The sequence below is a fragment of the Buteo buteo genome, chromosome 3, assembly GCF_964188355.1.
Source record: "Buteo buteo chromosome 3, bButBut1.hap1.1, whole genome shotgun sequence".
Classification (NCBI taxonomy): Eukaryota; Metazoa; Chordata; class Aves; order Accipitriformes; family Accipitridae; genus Buteo; species Buteo buteo.
In genome coordinates this window covers 56,265,095-56,278,236 of record NC_134173.1, presented here as the reverse complement: position 1 = coordinate 56,278,236, position 13,142 = coordinate 56,265,095, and the positions used below count along the sequence as shown (strand labels likewise).

Sequence of the window (13,142 nt, the reverse complement as noted above, 5' to 3'; positions counted from 1 at the left end):
AATCTTAAAATTAAGAGCCAGCCCCAAGAGAGAAAGAGCGGCAGGTACACGAACACAGTTTCCTAGACGTGAAGATCAAACTTTGTTGCATACAATTAGGGACTCAAACGCATCTTGACAGATGACCTGTTTGAAGGCCCTCAGTACCAACAGCATCATTACTGTAGTGGTCTGACAACCAAATGCACAGGTCCAGAGCCCGTTCATTCCTGCAATTGCATGACATGGATCCTGCAGATCCTTCTGTATGCTCTTAACTGTGTTATAGGGGTAATTATTCCATGCTGGTCACTAGTGCCAGCCCATCATCTATGGGTTTTCTGGTTTTTATGAGGAAAAAAAAAATTCTTTTTGTAAAGGTCTGTCAACTTCTAAGTGAAAAATGCATGTGTTACAGAAAATTCAAATGCAGAGGGAAGCGAGTAGAGCCACATTCTGCTCCTCTTCCTCCTGCTAACATTAGCAACTCTATTCAGGCAAGCAAAGTAAACAGGATTTATTTTAAATGGGTCAAATGCTTTTTTTTTTTTCAAATGTGTTGTCACTTGCTTTGAAAGCAGTGAAAGAGTTTGCTAGCGTTTTGTCTGTCTAAGAATCCTGCCCCTTTCACCCTGGTGGGAAAGGCCTCTGCCTTGACTTGTGGTTCTCTCATCCCCAAAGTGTGTGAGACAACATTGTCAATGAAACAGAAAATGCAGGCGCACGTTTGGAGGCATCTCAGACAGTGCTGGAGTGCAATCTCAAGAGACCACTTTCCTTCTTGCTGCTCTTGGATGACAAGGGGGAGATCACCACCCCCTCTCAGAGCTGGGAGGGTGATGAAAGACATTTGACAAGCGGAAAGTGCTTCTCCAGGGGTTAGCTGGAAATCTTCCTCTTGAAGACTGTGAGTCTTCACTCTTGACAAAATGGCTACCAGCCAGGGGAAGCTCAGCAAAACTGGGGGCTGCTGGAGGACAATGTGTCCAGAAATCACAAGAACATGAGTGTGTTCGGAAAGCTGGAATGTGACTGACAAGAACAACTAGCAAGCCAAGCAGCCTGAAAACACTCTTAATCATTGCCTAGAGCTACGACCACATTTGGGGAAGACTACTTACACAAGAACTACAGGGCTGAGAATAAACATCTGGGAACAAAAACTCCTTGCAAATGCAACAAACAACAAAGAGAGCATTAATTTTGAAAGAGTTAATAAAAAAGAATCTCCCTGTTTGGTAACCACCAGTAACAGCACATGATATGCTTATTTTTAACCTCCCTGCATGGTACACAGACCACTCTATCCCACTTTAGTATTTGGACTGTTGCATTTTAAAGTTGATATAGTCTTATCGCTGCTGACTGGTTCACTCTTCTGGGAACCGCCTCCTGTTTATCCACAGAGGGAAACCCATGTCTCTTCTCAAATCCAGAGATATGTAATGAGAAATGATAAATTCCACAGACGCCTTACCCTCAGCCTCCAACTCATCCTTCAGGTTTTAGTGATGATCCATGACATATGGATAGCAGGAACTGCAATGGGTGTGATTAATACACAACTCAATATCTATCACATAACGAATCCAAGTCATTTCTAACCTGGGCTGGACTTGGGCAGATTTCCTAACAGTAAAAAGTCCATATCCTGTTGCAGATACTTAAAACTTTTGAGTTTTCTTTACATGTTAATGTGGAGCAAGCATGCAGGCGGCTAGTAACACTCATGTTTGAATATTCTCTTCAATAGTCCTTATTTAGTAGCTCAGATATTTAGTTCACAGTCATTTTCTTTTAGTCTCTGCCCACCCAGTCTAGATTTTTTGGAGGTAAAAACATTCTAGCATTGGACTGAAAGGACCTTATGGTATATTGCTGGACACTCCTAAGCCAAGACTGAATTTTCTCTTGCTCCTTCCTTCTACCTTTGATTTTGTAAAAGAACCCCAATTTAATTTTACTTACTTGTGATACCTTTATATAGTGCTTTGAGCTGCTGTTTCCATTAACGTTGTGTAAACAACTTAGCACAAGTATGAGATCTATTCTGTAACTATTCTCTGTAGAAATTATACTTAAACTCACCCTTCTTCTGAAACCAAACGAATCCATACTAAAAAGTTGGGACCTTATTTCTGCCCCAGTTGTTTTGATCCAGCAAACCATTCAGTAAATATAGGTGAGAGGCGACTGCTCCATGTGAGTTAAGGCAGAGATGTTTTTCCTCCCACCACCTCTGGGCTTTTAATAATTATGAATCATTCCTCCAGCTGGTTATCAGTATTTCTGTCAACTGGGCAGGAACAGTGATAGCTCCAAAGTATACAGCAATGAAAAAGGTCTGACGATCAGAGTATCAATTCATATTACTTCCACAAGCTCCTATTTATACAGGTCATTTTACTAAAAAGAGGGACTATTGGGGTTCTAGTATTTCTACAGCATTGTGGGCACAAGGGATCCAGAGCTGTCACAGCCTTCATTTTCCTTTTCTCATGCCTCTGCCCTGTGCATGGGCATTCCTGCCCCAAGTAGCTCAGACAAAAATGCAATTTAGACTGATTCTTTCCTCCCACTGCAACGGCTGGGTGCTCTGGCTGGACGGCTACAGATTGTTAACTATACCTGGCACTGAGGGCTGCTGCATGTAAGAGGAGCCAGGACAGGGACCATATTGTCAAGTTCAAGCATTCAGAAATCACAGCAACCTTTTCCCTACATCCAAAGGTGGATCGTTATTTGTATTTGTCTTCTGTTGTGCTGAGTTTTCAGTAGCTAGGGACATTTTATTCTCAATGGAAGAAGAAATTCCTGTGTAATCACATAATTCCTGCACCTGAGGCTTTAAGAAAAAACACCGACTGCTGCAGGAGTTGGCAGCAGTGGGGGAAGAGGAAGAGGAGATGGAGGAGGAAATAATCTCATTCTCTCCCTGCAGGAGCGGAATCCAACCCCGCTGCTGATGCCTGGTGATAGAGGGTGCATCAGAGAGGGAGAGGAAATGGGAGCACCAGAGGAGAGAAGAGGTAGCCTGTAGGAAGACATAAAGAGAAGGAAATACTTGGGATTAGCAGGGAAGGTCATCGGGCTATGCAGCCTTTGGACAGCTGTCCAAACCAGTTTGCAGCTCCTGACTGCTGGGTTGCCTCACCAGTATTTTTTGCACTCCAAAAGACGAGGCGGAGACGGGTGTCTTTCCTGCTCCGGTTTATCTGCGTCATAGGGATAACACCTGATTTTGTCTACATCCAACTATGAACTGTGCTGAAAAGAAAATGTGGAGAAAAAAAAAAAAGAAATGTGGTAGAAGTACCTCACATGTGGAATTAAGGGGAGCTCAGGGCTGGACATGTGTTTTGTGCTGCCTTTTTATCTTTGGAGAAGAAAACATGAATTGTTATTCTAGTAAACTAGTAATATGTGCGTATGGAGCCATACAAGGTTAAGAATCCAAGTATTAAAACTGAGTGTAGAGAAATGTTAATGAGGCAGAAGGAAATTTTATGTTAGCTTTTTTACATTTTGCCTCTCCAGACAAAACAGGACTGCTGTTTCATGTAGCATTGTACTAAAAATACACTGAGCTATGGCATCAGTTTTCTAGTTCTGCATTAATATCACCAGTGGTAGAGAAAACATTGTATAAAATGTTCATCCATCAATTTTTTCTCATTTTGTATACAGTGACTACACAGTTCAGTCTTGTACTCACCCAAACAGTGTGCCACTCTTTTTTTTCCCCAGTAGATATGAGAGGATGAAGTTTATGTTTCTGTTTTCAAGTGTTGCTTCCTCTATATGAGCAGGAAATCCTCCTTCCCTCCATATGTTTTTAAAATAGCTGACAGTGCCCCCAGTTAATTGCATGTCAGACTGAAGTTCTTTTTCCTGTCCTATGCAACTGTCCTCCCCTCTTAAATAGTCCATCTGTTCTCTTACTCCCAGTAAGAATATTAAAAACATCCCCTACCTACCAAAACAAAAACTCTGCTGGGAAGATGAATGTAGATGAGGTAGCACTAACTGATGTGCCAGTTACATCACTCTTGTATGGGTATTACCATCAGGAGATGTCTAAGAACATAGATAAAATACATAGTTCTACATGGAACTAGTATTGACTTATTCTTTGCCTTTTCCCTGCTGGACACTTTTTGGCTGCACTTAAACTCCTCCAAACTAGTCAAGTCCTTTTCCTAGTTTAAATCCCTTCCAAAAATGTGTTTTAAAAGGTCTGCCTTCCCAAAGAATACCATTTTCTGGATTGCTCCTCTGCGTGTATCACTATAAACTTTGCCCTCCGCTCTAACCCTTCCTCCTTTCTTTGCCTGTTAATGATTTGCATTTATTGTGCCGTGTCCAAACTGTGCCCAGATCTCTCTTCCTATCTCTCTATAGCTTTTTTGGTTTGGGTTGGAGTTTTTGGGGGTTGGCTTTTTTTTAAAATACACTCTGGTTCCTCCTCCTGCACTTGCATTCTGGAATAGGAACCCAAACGAACAGGTAAGTCATGGATACAGGGTGCGATACGGAACATACCTGAGAAAACAGCCGTGTAAACCACTCAATTTTTAGCCCTCAACGCAGGTTTGTTGCAAATGTATGTGAGAGGTCTTCTGGCTTTCTAATCAATGTGCCTGCTTTTACTGACTTCATCCATAACCTACTAGAGCTGTTATCAGGAAAGATGAGACTGTAATGAGACTGCGTATATTTGTCAGTTCACTTCCTCCTCATTTAAAATGATTTGCAAAAGAGAAGGTGACAACAGATGAAAAGAGTAAACAAACTCCATCCCCGCATGCTGTGGAACCTCAGTCTCATTTTATTTCTGACGACATGACAGGTGTGCCTCTATTCACTGCTTTTCTAAGTTATCTCTACTATAAAACTAAGCAAACCCAGCTTCGCTTTGGAAAAAAAAATATTTCCAAACTGTACAAACATACCTTTTTAAAAAGAAAATGAATGTGCCCTGTGATGAACAACTACTTTCCAGAACAAGTATATCTTTCGGTGGGTCTCAGTGAACTGCATAACTACGTATTTTAGCGTCCGGAAAGAATTGTGACCACTGGAATGAGTTTTTTAAAAAACAGGCCTGTGTGGTTTGGTAAAGTTGACATGGCAGACTGGGGCCGGCAGATCAGGGTTCCTCCTCAGCTCCACCATGGAACAGTTTTGTGACCTTTAGCTGCGGCACCTGACCTCCGAGCGGCTCTTCTCCACTCGCAGCTGAGCCGAGCTTCCTCACGAGGGGGTTATGAAAGTACAAAACGCTTTGGGATGCGTCAAAGATGTCCCAGTGCTTCAGTGAAACTCGGTGAACTATACGGGTCAGCCAAGTCCTTCAGGTCACGTATTTACTTACGGTGGTCTTGAAGGCCCGGAATTCGCGAAAAGCCGAGGCTGCCAGGCACGCAGCGCGATTAGCCTCCTCCAGCGAGCCTTACTGACGGCTCGTCCGCGCCCAGCGAGCCAGCGCGAGTTATTAGGCTGCTGTTAACTGGGTGCACGAGGCTCCTGACTGGCCGTCAAGACCCGGGTTCTTCTCCCACCCGCTCAAAGCTGCAGGCACGCAGCAGGACGGGTCTTATTTTTGCCGAAGCCATGACTGACGCTCAGGTGCAAGCTGCCCCACGACCTGCCGTACGGGTGACCGCCTGACCCGGATCCCGAGGGACGCCCTCAGCTGAGCCCTACGTGGCCCCTGCCCAGCCTTCCGTCAGGAACCGCCCCGGCCTCTCCCGCCAGCACCCACGGGGCCAGCCAGGGAGGGCGGCCCGCCGGACACACCGGCCTCGCCGGGCGGGTCGCGTCCCCCCGGGCCCGGCCCCGGCCCCGGCCCCGCCCCGCCCGCACCTGCGCCCGGCCCCGGCGGCAGCGCGGGGGCCGCCGCGCCGCCTCCATTTTGGGCGGCGGGGCCCGGGGCGGCGGTCGCGGTGTCCTCCTGCCCGGCGGCGGCGCTCGCCGCGTGCCCGCCCGGCGCCTCTCGCGCCCCGGCCCGCCGCGGGCGGTGGGGGGAGGGTGGTGGTTTCGGCGGCGGCGGCGGCGGCTCCCGCCCCGCGGTGACGCGTGGCGCCGGGTCCCTCCCTCCCCGCCCGCCCGCCGTATAAGAGCGCTGCCGGCGGCAGCCCCTTCTCCTCGCCTCGCCGCTCGCCTCGCCGCCCGGTGGCCGCGCTCCCGCCTCCGCCCCCAGCTGCCGCAGCCCCGCGCCCCCGGCCCGCTCCGGCTCTGTCTCTCTCTGCCTGTGCCCTCTCGTCCCGGCGCCGCGCTGCGCTTCCCCCGCCGGTCGCCCCCGCAGCCTATGGCCCTGGAAGGCGCCGCTGCCGCCGCCTGTATTTCTGCTGTAGGTTCCCACATCCCTCTTTAAAAATTCCGCCTAAAAAGAGAAGACGATTTACCAAATCTTTCGGGCCGTTATCTCACGTGAGTACCGGTGCCGGGGGCCCTGGCGCCCCTGGCCTCCCCGCCGGGCCGGGGCTCGCGTCCGCGGGGGAGGCGGCGGGCGGGCGGGAGGGAAGCGGCGACGCCCACCCCGAGCTCCGGAGCGGGCCGGGGCGTCCCCTGACACCGGCGGCGGGAGGGAGTGGAAGGAGCTCTCCCCTCCCCGGGGTCTGGGGCTAGGCGGCGGTTGGAGGGGGGGGGGGGCAGGCCCTTGTTCCTCCCCCCCCCCACCGTGGAAGGAGGGGAAGGGGAGCGGTGGCCGCGGCACCCGGGAAGGGCGGAGGGGCGCCTGGCGGCCGGCACCGCCGCCAGCCGCCGTGGCGGTGCCCGGCGGGGAGAGGGGGATGGGGCCGGTTCCTCCCGCTGCCCTTTCTCCGCCCGGCGGCGTGGGGCGAGACCGGCTGCCACCGGCGGCGGCAGATGGAGAGCGGCGGGATGAGTCAGAGCCGAAGCTCCCCCTCCTTCCCGGTGCGCAGCGAGGCGCCGGGCGATGCGGGGCCGCCGCCCGGGGGGCGAGCGGGCGGGCGCCGGGGCCCCCCGCGCCCCGGCGGGCGGAGGGGGTCAGCGGCCGCCACGCTAACATGGCGGACAGCCCTGCATGTGGGAGGCGGCGAGGCGGGAGGGGGAGGCCGGGGACCGGGGCGAGGGCTGCGCCGTGGCCGCCGTTCCCCCCCTCTCCCCCGACCCCGCAGGGCGCGGGTGGGCGGCGGGGCCGCCGGCTCCGCGGGGAGCGGGGGCTCGGCGGCCGCCCTAACATGGCGGATTCCTGCGGAGGGGGGCTGTGTGGTGTCTTCCCCCTCGGCAGCCGGGGCCGTGCCCCGCGGCGGGAGACCCGTTCCCGCCGGGCGCCGCTGCCTCTCGCAGCGCGCCCCTTCCGCGGGAGGCGGCGGGGGGCGTCCTCGCCCGGACCCCTCAAGGAGAGGGGCTGCCCCAGAGCCCGCCGTGCCGTCCCCTCGCCCTGTGGCAGCCGCCCGGGCTCGGGATCACCGGCTCCCGCGCGGGTCTCGGCGGGTCTCTTCCCCTCGGGTGCACCCGCAACGCAGGCAGCTCCGTCGGGCCCGGGGGGGAGCAGCTGTGTGACACGCTTCGAGGCTGGGCTGGCTGGCGGGGGGCAGAGAGGCTGGAGAAGTGCTGGTGGCATGGCCGTGGCGTCTCTCCTCGCTTGCTTCTCAGAGGCCATGTTGTGCGTCTGTAACAGTGACTATCCATCCGGGCTTCCACTGTCACGCTCCTCTTTCCCCCTCACCTGAGCTGTGCCTGCGGGCGCCTGCAGGAGGCCTCACCCCGTCCCCTTGGCACGGTGGACATGGGGGCACGCCAAGGAGCAGGGCGGCGGCGCAAGCCGTCAGGGCACCGCACAAGTTGTAAGGGCATTGCACAAGTGATGCTTTCCAGGACGAGTGCTGGGATGACAGGGCAAATAGCCTTCACACAGAGGGGCTGCGGGGTCCTCCAGCATATGGGAAGTGGAGCCCTTGCCTCCTGTTAGCAGCCTCCTCCCTTTGCCAGTGGCGTTTGCTGGTCATCTCAAGGACGCACATATTCCCTCTCCCCTTGGTCAGTCTGTTAGTGTAGCAGCAGGAGGTTTGGAGCCACCAGTCCTTCTGGAAGTCTCTTGGTTGAGCCTCAAACTCCTTGGCTTGGCTGCCTCCGCCAGTACTTGTGGTCCAGTCGGCCACTGCTGCACTGGCGGCTTTCAGAAAGTACGGAGAAGAGGGTCCAGTCGCTGCTCAGCTGCCAGCTGGGTGCGTGTGTGTAAAGCATGTGCAGCTGGCTGTCAGGGTATCCTCTGTGTGTGCGTGTGTGCTCGCTGTGGTGCCATTCCCTGTTTGGTGGGAGGTCAGCGGAGGTGCCTGCTACTGGTTGTAGGGGAGCTGGAAGTACAGTGTGGGAGTGGGGGGCTCATGCCTATGTAATGGAGATGGTGCAAACGCAGGAACATGAGGCAGTGTTATGGCTCGTTACTAGACGGCACTGCAGGTCTTCTCCATTTGGCAGTCTGGGTTCGTTCAGAGCCCAAGAAGATGCATGTCTGTGCTGAGGGGACCCCAGTTGTGGTGAAGAGGGAAGTAAGTGAGCTTAAATCTTCTTTTGAGTCTTTCTGAAGTGCCTCTCCTGCAGTGCAAAATCCTGCACAGACGACATGTGCCAGTAGGCAGGAGAAGCGCTGCGTTTCAGACCTCTGCAGCAGTCTCCAGTGACTGAGCAGGATTTGATTGTGTAGTCCCAGTCGAATATAGCCGCCCTGAAAGAAGACGCTGCGTGGCATCCAATAAAGCGGGTTAGACCTGCCTACCCTCCCAGCCAGACGCATGGCTGGGTCTCCTGCTTGGCAGTGGGTTGTGGGGGGGAGAGTGCTGCCCCACTTCTGCCCTCACCCCAGCTGCTGGATTTTTGGCTCTGAGGATACTGCACTTGCCCGCTATTCTTCCCTGGATAAATGAGGGAGGCAGCAGTGCTGGGGGGGAGGTGGGGGTTGTGAATAATGGTGATGGTAGGAGGGGTTTGTTCCAGTCTGGACTGGTCCAGTCTAGTTCTTTCCTTCCTGTCACCGTGTGAACAATGCTGCTGCTGCCGTGGCTGATGCTTGCGACACGGCAGCCCCCTCCCCGTGTGCTTCAGGCTGTGGTGAGCTCCCTTCCCTGCCTGCTCTGCCTGCTGTAGGCTGAGCCCCCCGCCCCCACCCCCACCCCCCCGGGCCTTGAACTGTGGGGGAAGGTTATTAAACCCCAGAAAAATAAGGGTCTTCACAAGACTTTGGGAGAGGACGGATGTTGTTTGGTGGTGAACAGCAATAGGAACGTTTCTCCCGTGGGGACAGTTTTACTGGAGGCAAGAGGCAGGCTTACCGCGGTTCTGCACTGCAGCCTGCCCCCAGGCAAACAGCTTGTGCCTCTCGCTGCTCTCTGTGCTAGAAGGCTGGTGCAGGTGTGTGTCTGCAGCAATGCTGGGCTGTACAGTCTGGAAATGATTCCATCTCTAATTAAAGGAGAGACAGAGTGCTCTGGAAGGGAATTAAGACCGTCCCTTCCTGAAAGGGAGGCTTAATTGTGTAATGGACTAATTTGGTTATAATGGCAAGTTTCAGTTCAAAATGCTGTTGATGTAGCGCAGGAGCAAGAGTGTGGTTGATGGGAGAATTCCGCAGGTACATGCGTTCCCCTTGGGACCTGCTCTCCCCCAGGTACTGCTTCACCACAACACCCTGGCCCTGATCTGGAAAAGGCCTATTGTAACAGAATAATAGCTGGGTTTTTTTGTGGACCAGAGTAACTTTGGTGCCTCTGAGTCTCTCAGTTGGTGTAAATGTGCAAGGTCATTGTATTGCTAGATTTGTAGGGTTTGGTTCACAGATATTTTAGCTCGGGTCACTAAAGGGTCTCTTTTTCAGAAATGGGGAGATGCAGTGGATCATTTTTTTTCAAGGAAAATTAATCGGTGCCCAGTTTTGAAGTCCTGTCTGTATCAGACATGGGGAGCTGAGGGGGCCAGTGAGTTGGAAAAAGCCTGGCCCTGACTAGCCTTCTGGCACTCATAGGGCTTGCTGCAGGGGTGCAGTTGTTCTGAAAAACTATGCACTGTGGACAACTGGTGGTTATTTTGTTCCTCAGGTGAGTGTTACTATTCAGGTATGAAATACAGCATTGCTGGTCGAGCTGCAGTCAAACTTGAGGCACCTGCTAGTAGAGTGTACTAACAGATGATATATAAGTACGTACATATAGGTGTCACTTGAGTATTAAAAGGCAAAGCTGCTTTGTTGATTATTCCTGCAACTCAAAGCTCACTGTTTAGCAAAGAATGCTTTTATACCTACTTTAAGACCCTTAAACAATGAACACTTCTTTGTGGCTGATCACATGTGCAATTTTTCTAAAACTGGGTTTGTCCATATGGGTTATGGACATCTAATATGCTTCTGCTGCTTAAAATGGTAGTCCTGCTCTGCCACAGTACAGCAAACTAACTCTTTGTCCTGGTTAAAGCTGAACATAATTACTATGATTTGAAAGGTTCTAATCATACAGTTTTCCTTTCTGAATATTTAATATTGGCAAACCTGCACAAAAGAGGGCAGTCAGACTATTTTCTATACATTTGTATAGATCCTTCAGATAAATAATTCCCTTTTAAAAGAAATTCTGAAGGGCAATTGGAATTCAGCACAGCTCATAGTTGACTATTGCTACAGAAAATGAATGGTTTTCATTCCAGCTCCATGGGAACTTTCACTGCACACTTCCTTCTTGGGACATGTGAGAATATTTATTGAAATAGTACTCCAGGTGATATTTGTATGAAGCATGGCTTTTTAAGTTTTGCACTAAAGGTCATGTGCTCTCCCTAGAAGCACCTGTTTTTAATGACTTGTTTTGCTGGGAAGGTAAACTTAATTCATAATCACTGGAAAATTTGTATGATTTCTTGAGTATAATCAGAACAGCACTAGAAAATAGTGGAGCTACTAGCTAATTTTACAAAAGGAAAGTGTTGCCAGCTTTTAAAACTGTTGTGTGCATTCTCTGAGAACTAAATGTTACTGACTTCTTGCTTTAGTGGAAGAAGGGGATAAGATTAATTACACTGCATATATATTAATTCTACTGGCAAAATTCCTTAATATCTCAATTAATTTTGAAGCACTGAGGTTTATTTTTAATGTTATGTGCCACTGAATGCTAATTTATATGGTAAAGCTGAAGAGATTGCTCTGTGGAGTTGTTGTGGAACAGTTACCCTCAAGTTGCATTCACTCCGTAATTCAATACTTTATAGGGTATACTAGTTTAGTTTTCTAGTAGCAAGAATAAGTGGGAAAAATACACTTCAGCAATTTGCTTAACTGTAATGCGGTTGAAAAGATGATCATTTGGGTTAGGTGATTCCCAGAAGCCAGGTTTTTTGCAGTTGGCACATGTAGTCTCATTTAAATAATGAGAGCAGCAAAGATTTATTTTTACAATAGGTTGGTACATCCCATGTTTCATGCCATAGACCACAGTGAATTTGTAGAAACTTCGTTGTATGTTGGGTTTACACATGACCAGTTCTGAACTGTATTTTATTCCATGAAAATGATGGTTCCTTTTAGAAGGAATAACTCTTCAGCAGTGCTGGTTAATATTTCCTTGACTGCTTTTTATGTTCTTTGTACTGTTTTGTGATTGTTTTATCTTAATTTGAGTAAGCTAGCCTTGTACTTTAAAATGCTGCTTTGGTGTTGTGTGTAATAGCCTTTAAGGGCCAGCTGAAATGTTTCCTCATTCCTGAAGGCAAGCATAAGGTTCTTTCTTTTTACTGTCTTGCTCATCTCTGAATTTGTCTATATGGCGTTCAGTTTCACTATATAAAGCGCTATTTTTCACCCACATGCCATGTTCATTCATAGCAGAGGGAGAAAGAATGTGGCAAGGGAATTCTAAAATAGAAAGGAAGTGGGGAGGGGAAGAATCACAGTGGTTACAGGGTTAAAAACACTTCTGGGAGGGTAGTCCATTATTAAGACTTACTACCCTAAAGCAGGATCATGTAGAGCTCTTTGCCTTTAGTTTTGAAAATCTTCCAGTTCAGGCTATGAAAGATAAGTACAAACAAGCAGTTTCATGTGCCTAATTCATGTGTTTTAGCAGTTCTTTGTACATCTGACTTGATCTGGCTCAGAGTTTACATTCACTCTTGAAAACTGGGCATTTTATGTGATTATCAACTTTCATGGTAGGGTGTTGCAAACCTCCTTAAAAGCACTACTGAAAAGGCATTTGTTATGTGTTTTAAGATAAAGCTTTTATTTTGTTCTGGCTATTAAATTTAATTTTGTATGCATTTTTTCCCGCAGGGCAAAATCTCTGATCAAGTTTACAACTATCCAGAGGGCTTAGGAGAAGTGCTTTATAGAGAACAGTTCGACTTCAACGCTGAGCCACCTTGGGAACCTAGCTGATGATAGTAGGGTTCCATCTCCTAACTTGTCCATGTAAGTCTCTTTTCCTTCTCTTTTCATCTGTATGCAGCAGGAGGATAAGCACTTCCAAAAATACAGAGTGTATTGGCTTTTTGATAAGCTACATCAAGACAGTTATCTTGTTTATCAAAATTTGAAAATAGTGGCATGCATATTATACGGGGCTTTTATTCAAGGGGAGACTATAATTTTTACTCACCTAAAACTTTTCTCAACAGAATTATCTGATGAATTTCTGAGAGACTTAAACATGTGTGAGTAAACTTTGCAAATAGAGTGAGTTTTCTGAATTAGGGCTGTTGGCTGCAGAAATCCTAAAATAAAATGCTGTAACTTCAGTCTCCCAGTGGTAATTCTGACATCATGAATTGGCACTGCATGACTGTTAACATCAAATTGTGATTTGCCAAGTACTGTGTGATTTCTTAGGGTATTTTATACTGCAATAGTTAAAATTTGCTATTGTAAACAATGCTGATCATGAAGGGTGTGCCTTCCCAAATGCCTCTGTCCATTATTTGCTAATTACTATCCACTTCCACAAATAGATGTAGTTGAGCTACAGCAGAATGTGGAATTCTGTGTTGGATGGAAATCGTGTACCAATTATAAATGCCTTTACATTTTTTAAGAGACAAATAGTTATTAAAGAAAAACAAGACCCATGATGACTGAAAACAAATGAATGCTCATAGCTGAACTTAAGGAGCACAGAAGACTCTGGAATGTGTGTGGTTATCCTGTTCTGTTA

General features: G+C 49.1%; 1 protein-coding gene across 1 annotated transcript in view; it reads left to right on the top strand.

Annotated features, from left to right (window-relative positions):
* Positions 1–6,123: 6,123 nt before the first annotated feature.
* The window catches only part of AZIN1 (antizyme inhibitor 1), a 28,903-nt gene continuing 21,884 nt past the window's right edge, over positions 6,124–13,142 (top strand). Inside the window, exons 1-2 of the mRNA XM_075023742.1 lie at positions 6,124–6,411; positions 12,266–12,403. The gene's annotated coding sequence lies outside the window, so the exon portion shown is untranslated. The remainder of the gene's footprint in view (positions 6,412–12,265; positions 12,404–13,142) is intronic.